Below are 7,828 nucleotides of genomic sequence, written 5' to 3'. Positions count from 1 at the left end.
GACCATCAGACTGTTGAACAGCTTCTATTACCAGACCATCAGACTGTTGAACAGCTTCTATTACCAGACCATCAGACTGTTGAACAGCTTCTATTTCCAGACCATCAGACTGTTGAACAGCTTCTATTACCATCAGACTGTTAAACAGCTTCTATTACCAGACCATCAGACTGTTGAACAGCCATCAATAATCGTCTACCAGGTGATGCACAGACAACACACACACATAAACTATCACACACATACAGACACAGACACAGACACATACAGACACAGACACATACAGACACACACACACTCACAGCCAACGATAATGTCCGATTTTATACAGACATTTAACCACTGGATACTACTGGTTTACACTGTGTATTTAAATACTGTATTCTAGACATACCTGTAGCTCATTGTAATATTTCTACTATTGTACATCGCATTTTAGTGACACTTTATACACACCGCAGGTCAGTCTAATATATCTACTGCTGTACATATCATTCTTAGTATATATTGTCTCAATGAATCTGGTGTAGATACTTGTAGATTGCATTTGAACTACTGTTACAGTGTTATTTGGGTTCTTAATCTGATCCGTTCCAATTATTTCTTCATTTGTTTTATTATCTGTGTACTTGTTTAACATTTTACTGAATTTAGAAGCTAGTAACATAAGCATTTCGCTAAACATCTGCTAAACTGTGTACGGGACCAATCAACTTTGATTTGATTTGACCTGTGTCTATGTCTCTGTTTGTTTGACAGCGAATATGTGTGTGCATGTGAATCCAGCCATGTGAGGAGCATACCACAGTGCTGCCGTTGTTCATGTTCTGTGTGTCTTTGTGAGCGTGGGCGCAGAAATCCACACATGCCGTGACCCCGGAGAAAGGTCGGCCCGCACTCCGACCCAGCCTGCAATCCTGGCCCGCCTGCTCCAGATCCACCTGGTTTTGGAAGGCCTCTGGGGCCAGTCTCTGGTAGACAGGACCCAGGTCTGTGGCCAGGTTCTGCAGACGATGCTCCAGCTTCACCTCCTGAACACAGATCAGACAGACAACACACAGATCAGAGGTAGAGTGGGACAAATACGAACAGTAACAGATGAGGGAAAAGCTGTGTGAAATTAAAGGAGAGCCCCGGGAGAATCCCTGAAATCCCAGTTTCAGCCACTGTTGTCCTTGTCAGWCTTTGGCTGTCATACCCACCTGAGGCCACTAGGCGGTGTCTATTAGCCATTTTAACATGCCAAGAAGACTATTCACTGAGGAATATCTATTCTAAACCATTGTTTATGAAGCTATAACAAGACATACATTAGCAAAGTAGAGAGCTAGGGTCTAGGCATATAGGGAAGGGGCTAGGGTTTATTTTCCGACCAGGCTCTCAAATCTAAGTAAGGGTGTCAAACTCAATTTCTAGAGCGCCACAGTGTCTGCTGGTTTTTCCGCTCTTTCCCTTAAGATAGCTCTGACCCGACCAAATGTACATAGAAATGTGAGTTATAGATCTGTCATTCTCATCAAAAGCAAGTCTAAGAAGCAGTAGATCTGTTCTATGAGCAATATTTCTATGCATTTTAGCGTCTTTTACTTTCAGTTTTGTAAGCCAGCTTAAAAAGGCTGAAAATACAAATCAAATTTCAAATCAAATTGATTTATAAAGCCCTTCTTACATCAGCTGATATCTCAAAGTGCTGTACAGAAACCCAGCCTAAAACCCCAAACAGCAAGCAATGCAGGTGTAGAAGCACGGTGGCTAGGAAAAACTCCCTAGGAAGGCCAGAACCTAGGAAGAAACCTAGAGAGGAAAACCAGGCTATGAGGGATGGCCAGTCCTCTTCTGGCGTGCCAATATGTTTGTTAATGGAAAATATATTTCACAGCGGTTTAGATGGTATAATGATATCTACACTATACTGGCTTGTTTTGTCACAAACTAAAATTAGGAGAACTATTAGAATTTTAGCAACCAGGAAATGGCACAGCGATTTCTATTTTTGTGTAGCTTTAATTAGGAAAATACGTGCAAGGGAGGGATGAAGATCTGCTGACACTGTGGCTGGCCCTAGAGGAATGAGTTTTGACGCAGTTTGACTGGAGTGTCCTGGTCCTCACCTCCTGCGGCATGTCTCCCAGAAGGCGGAACTTGCGGGGGATCTTGCTGCGGGCGAACTTGCAGCCGTTGAAGTACATACTCCAGGAGCAGCCGAAGGAGAAGGAAGCGCCGCAGGTGTTCGGGTCCACACCCTGGCAAGCACACGTCCGACTGGAGAGAAACGGAGGGAGAGAGATGGAGAGAAGGGGAGATGGAGATGAGGGGGAGAGATGGGGAGAAGGAGGAGAGATGGGAGAGGGAGGAGAGGGGGAGATGGAGAGTGATGGGGAGAGGAGGAGAGAGGGAAGGAGGGAGAGAGATGGGGAGAGGAGGAGAGAGAGGAGGGAGAAAGATGGGGAAGGGAAGGAGGAGAGATGGGGAGAGGGAGGAGAGGGGGAAGATGGAGAGTGATGGGAGAGGGAGGAGAGAGGGGAAGGAGGGAGAGAGATGAAGGAGAGAGAGGAGGGAGAAAGATGGGGAGAGGGAAGGAGGGAGAGAGATGGGGAGAGGGAGGAGAGGGGGAGATGGAGAGTGATGGGGAGAGGAGGAGAGAGGGAAGGAGGGAAGAGATGGGGAGAGGGAGGAGAGAGAGGAGGGAGAAAGATGGGGAGAGGGAAGGAGGGAGAGAGATGGGGAGAGGGAGGAAGAGAGGAGGGAGAAGATGGGGAGAGGGAAGGAGGGAGAGAGATGGGAGAGGGAGGAGAAGAGAGGGAGAAAGATGGGAGAGAGGAGGGAGAAAGATGGGGAGAGAGAAGGAGGGAGAGAGATGGGGGAGAGGGAGGAGAGAGAGGAGGGAGAAAGATGGGGAGAGAGAGGAGGGAGAAAGATGGGGAGAGGGAAGGAGGAGAGAGAATGGGGAGAGGGAAGGAGGGAGAGAGATGGGAGAGGGAAGGGAGAGGAGAGAAGGATGGGAGAGGGAAGGAGGAGAAGGAGGGAGAGAGATGGGGAGGGGAAGGAGGAGAGAGATGGGGAGAGGGAAGGAGGGAGAGGATGGGGAGAGGGAGGAAGAGAGGAGGAGAAGATGGGGAGAGGAAAGGGAGAGAGATGGGAGAAGAGGAGAGAGAGAGATGGGGGAGGGAGAGGAGGGAGAGAGATGGGGAGAGGAAAGAGAGGGAGAGAGATGGGAGAGAGAGGATGGGGAAAGGGAGGAGAGAGAGGAGGGAGGAGATGGGGAGAGGAGGAAGGGGAGAGAGATGGGGAGAGAATGGGGAGAGGGAGAGAGAGAGAGATGGGGAGAGGGAGGAGAGAGAGAGATGGGGAGGAGGGAGGAGAGAGGAGGGAGAGAGATGGGAGAGGGAAGGAGGGAGAGAGATGGGGGAGAGGGAGGAGAGAGAGGAGGGAGAGAGATGGGGAGAGGGAAGGAGGGAGAGAGATGGGGAGAGATGGGGAGAGGGAGGAGAGAGAGGACGGAGAGAGATGAGGAGAGGGAGGAGAGAGCGGGAGATGAGGTGAGACAATCAGTAGATCCCTGGCACACAACTGCAGAGAGCGGGAAAGAGACAGGTCACTATCTAGAATGCCAGAAAGAAAATAACTCACTCCTTTGTTATGACAATAATAGTTCTATGAATGTAAATGTGTATGTGTAAGCCTATTATTAAATAATAGGTAAAAGTATTTTCTTTCAGTAACTCACTCCTCGTTGAGTGCGCAGCGCCGGCTGGTGGGGGAGCCGTATTTACAGAGAGTCTGGGTGAGCTCCTGGTACAGACTGTCTGCCACGCCCCGGGGGATTGCCTCCCAGTGCCAAAGATAGAATCACCACCACAGCACTCTCACAGTGGTGCCCTGCCCCGGTGTCTCACACAGACCACACAGCAACTTCTCTCTCCTCACTGCCCCGACGGATCACCTGGGGGAGAGAGAAGGGTACTACACAGACATGAAGATGTGTATACACACACACAGCCACATACAAACACACACGTGTGCATCACACCACACACACACACACACACACCACACACACCCACACACACAACACACACACACACACCACACACACACACACACACACACACACACACACCACACACCACACACACACCACACTAACACACACACACACACACCACACACACACACACACACACACACACACACACACAGCCACCATACAAACACACACTGTGCATACACACACACACGGCATGCCACAGATCCCACACACACACACCACACACATCTACCGAGGTTCCACACTACACACACACACACAGCACACACACACAGATCACACTATCACAGCGACCACCATCATGTCTCTATTACTCGACTCGTCAGGTTTATAAGGTAATACTCTCTCAGGGTATTAGTAATCATTCTCCCACATCTCGATCGTAGACCGTCAAACACACACACACACACACACACAACACCACACACCCACACACACCACAACACAACAAGACACACCACACACACACACACTACACTATCATACACGACTAAATCCACACAGGTACTACCCACTTGGCGAATGGGACAGCCCTGGAGAAGGTGCGCCCTTCTTTCCCAGTATATCACGCACATCCACCTTCCACCCTTACTGCCTTCCCTTTCTCTCCATACCTTTGAACACACACAGCGATAACATACATCATATATTAACGGCTTTTCACACGTCTCACCTTAAAACATAAAAACACAATCGTTTCAGAAATGTCATCTCTCCCCATATCTGTGACCATCAGCACTACAATCTTGCAATGACTGTCAATACAGCCACAAATCACATTTTGAGAACTTTAGCAAAAGACAGTGGGACTACATCAATAGCCAAAATGCAGCAAAAGTTTTTGGAACAACTCAAAACAAGTAAAAACTGTTTAAAACTAAAGCACTGATGTCATTCAGCAGAAACTACAGAGCAGAGACTCTCCTCATGGGCCCCTCGACTCGGCCCATGAGGTTTCCTGTTCTAACACGCAGGGTGTGTGTGTGTGTTTTTGTATGTGTGAATATGTATCTCTGTGTGTGTGTGGCAAGCTTGGTGCTGCTTTCCTTCAGCGACAGCCTCTATAATATAATATATGAGCTATAATATGACTGTAAGCCCCACCTCATTCCATGAACACCACGAGCCCTGTGGGATACCAGGCCTTTGGCAGGGCAGGTGGTTCACTGAGTACACTGATAGGACAAAACATTAAGAACACCTTCCTAATATTGAGTTGCACCCCTACCCCTTTTGCTCTCAGAACAGCCTCAATTCGTCAGGGCATGGACTCTAAAGGTGTCGAAAGCGTTCCACAGGGATGCTGGCCCGTGTTGACTCCAATGCTTCCCACAGTTGTGTCAAGTTGGCTGGATGTCCTTTGGGTGGTGGACAATTCTTGATACACACGGGAAACTGTTGGGCATGAAAAACCCTGCAGCGGTGCAGTTCTTTACACAAACCATTGCGCCTGGTACCTACTACCATACCTCTTTCAAAGGCACTTCAATCTTTTATCTTGGGCATTCTCCCTCTGAATGGCAAACATACACAATCCATGTCTCAATTGTCTCAAGGCATAAAAATCTTCTTTAAMCTGTCTCCTCCCCTTCATCTACACTGATTGAAGTGGATTTAACAAGTGACATCAATAAGGGATCATAGCTTTCACCTGGATTTGTACACTGTTCCAGAATTATATATTTTATGCCATTTTTACATTTTTCTGTCATTTTTTCATTGGAGGGGTTACAGGTACAATATTTAAATTCCTATCATTTCATATTCCATATATCTGTATTATTTCATATGTTGTACCTGTGGGCTGCCACTCGGAAGAAACATTTAAAAAGAATRGAAAATAAAATAAAAAACATTACAAAAGGTACACAACTACAAAGTATTGATCATTTTGATCATATTTTAAATAAGTAATAATAAATTCTGTATAAACATGAAAAAAAAGAAAAAAGAAGTGGGCCTCCACACCCAACCTCCCATCCCATTCCTCCAACCAAGTCAAGTATATTTGTCCAGGCCTCAATTGTTCCTTGACTAGCACCATTAATATACATGACGTCAGAGCTCAGGGTCTCCGCTTCACAGCTCTGTATGGGTTTTGACTGACAGACGTTCTGAACTTGAGCACCGTGCGACAAAAAGTGCCCTCCATCCCCTCTGGTAATTGGGCAACTTTTACATTTTTTTGTTGTTGTCTGAGTGAGGTAAATACTGTAAATCACGAGGACTCAATGTATTTTGAAAGATGAGATGTTGAGGATTCTAATAAATACCGCTATGATGTCATACAAACAAGCCAAACACCCCGTGAGTCCAAATGTGTACTTCACATTCCATATCATGAAACTCATGTGATATACAGTGTCAACGTTTATGATCACTATGTTTGGCTTGCTTGTATGACATCATAGCGGTACAAGATGGCATAGCTTCATACTCTGGGTTGTTCTCAACAGAATGAGCCTGTTTGTCTGTTGTGAAGAACATTTTCCACAGACCACACATCTGAATGCTCTCATGACTCCATTCTATGTACACCAAAATTACAATCTGCTTCTCTGAATTGCATTGTGAAAACTTAACACCGTAAGATCGCATTTTATATAATTTTGCTATTCATGTTGGCTCTATAAGCTTTCAAATTATACCCACCTGACCCAGATTGCGATTTTTAATGGACCATTTTGGATTGCGTAAACAGCAACAGTAATTGTGTAAAGGAGAGGATATGCAGTGCTGTGTTCCAAATAAAACAACTACAAGTGTGTTGCTCTAGTTCCTCAACGGTACAGCTAGGAGAGCTCCAAAAAGCACCTTATATTTGAAGACTTTTTGAGTCATAAAAGTGCATTGAAATGACTTAGGAACTGAGTACACTTTGGAGAGGTATGTGGCCACTTGGAGACACCAGATAGTCCTCTCACTTATGTTGCACATTTTACAGGAATATTCTTATCATGTTAATGAATGTATCAAGAGTATTTTCTGATTTCGATATCAACAAAAGTACAGTAAATGTCAAATGCACATAAAATCAACAGTGTAATGTTTGGATTCAGTGTTGTGTCAGGTGAACTGTTGTGTCCTCACCTTCAGTCTAATCATTTTCCCATAATCTCCACTGTTCCCTTTTAATTGCTACCATGGTAATACATATGCTTTCCATATTTCTTCTGTAAGAAACATTTCAAATTAGACCTATCCATACAGGCCAATTCACCTGAGTGTAAGCAGTTCAAGGGTTGTTCAGATTCAATTCGATCTGTGGACCATATTTTTGTCACGACTTCCACCGAAGTCGGTCCCTCTCCTTGTTCGGGCGGCGTTCGGCGGTCGACGTCACCGGCCTTCTAGCCATCGCCGATCTACTTTTCATTTTACATTTGATTTGTCTTTGTTTTACACACCTGGTTTCAATTCCCCAATTACATGTTCATTATTTAACTTCTTAGCGCTAGGGGTCAGATTTTTTTTTTTTTTAATAACGTGCCCAACGTAAACAGAGATTTTCTCTGGCCCAGATCGTAGAATATGCATATAATTTACAGATTAGGATAGAAAACACTCCAACGTTTCCAAAACGGTCAAAATATTGTCTGTGAGTATAACAACACTTATTCTGCAAGCGAAAACCTGAGAAAATGTAACCCGGAAGTGATATATCCTAGGATATATCCTATATCCTAAAATAACACATCCTAGATCTGAATGAATGAAATATTCTTATTAAATACTTATTTCTTTACATAGTTGAATGTGCTGACAACAAAATCACACAAA

General features: G+C 45.2%; 1 pseudogene; it reads right to left on the bottom strand.

Moving 5' to 3' along the window:
* LOC111951942 (methylcytosine dioxygenase TET3-like) overlaps window positions 1-7,828 on the bottom strand; it is a 24,240-nt pseudogene that overhangs the window by 10,056 nt on the left and 6,356 nt on the right.

This window comes from Salvelinus sp. IW2-2015, linkage group LG25 (genome assembly GCF_002910315.2).
Source record: "Salvelinus sp. IW2-2015 linkage group LG25, ASM291031v2, whole genome shotgun sequence".
Classification (NCBI taxonomy): Eukaryota; Metazoa; Chordata; class Actinopteri; order Salmoniformes; family Salmonidae; genus Salvelinus; species Salvelinus sp. IW2-2015.
The sequence above is the reverse complement of the archived record's forward strand: the minus strand, read 5'-3'. Positions and strand labels throughout refer to the sequence as shown.